This window comes from Cucurbita moschata, unplaced genomic scaffold (assembly GCF_002738365.1).
Source record: "Cucurbita moschata cultivar Rifu unplaced genomic scaffold, Cmos_1.0 Cmo_Scf00046, whole genome shotgun sequence".
NCBI lineage: Eukaryota > Viridiplantae > Streptophyta > Magnoliopsida > Cucurbitales > Cucurbitaceae > Cucurbita > Cucurbita moschata.
This window is the reverse complement of record NW_019268562.1, coordinates 1,131,117-1,131,712: the sequence shown is the minus strand read 5'-3', so window position 1 is coordinate 1,131,712 and position 596 is coordinate 1,131,117. Positions and strand designations below refer to the sequence as shown.

Below are 596 nucleotides of genomic sequence, written 5' to 3'. Positions count from 1 at the left end.
ACAATTTGTTAGGGGCAAAAATAGACAATATATTTTTAGCGGCTGGAAATGGGAACGAAGCATTCCTTAGAAGAGTGTGGAAACATCTCCCTAGTAGACTCGTTTTAGAATTGTGAGGTGATGACGATACGTAATGGACAAAACAGACAATATTTGCTAGCGGTGGGTTATGAGATCCAACATTGGTTGGAGAGGGGATGAAACATTTCTTATAAGGGTGTGGTGATGCCTTGAGCTATTACAAATATTTAGCTGGAATAGCTTAGTTGGTTAAAGCGTGTGGCTCTTAACCATAAGGTCCGAGGTTTAAACCCTCCTTCTAGCGATGGGAATGAATCATTCCTTAAAATTATGGAAAGAAAATAATAGGAAACCCCATGATGTTCTACAAATTTAGAAAAAACATACGAGAAAATAATAGGAAACCCCATGATGTTCTACAAATTTAGAAAATAATAGGAAACCCCATGATGTGATGTTCTACAAATTTAGAAAAAAACATACCAGAAAATAATAGGAAACCCCATACGAGAAAATAATAGGAAACCCCATGATGTTCTACAAATACCCCATGATGTTCTACCCCGTTCTACCCC

At 37.2% G+C, this 596-nt stretch overlaps 1 non-coding gene across 1 annotated transcript; it reads left to right on the top strand.

Moving 5' to 3' along the window:
- The first annotated feature begins 251 nt into the window (after nt 1–251).
- Nucleotides 252–325, top strand: TRNAK-CUU. The gene has a single exon. It is a non-coding gene; the product is annotated as a tRNA-Lys (tRNA).
- The last annotated feature ends 271 nt before the right edge of the window (nt 326–596 follow it).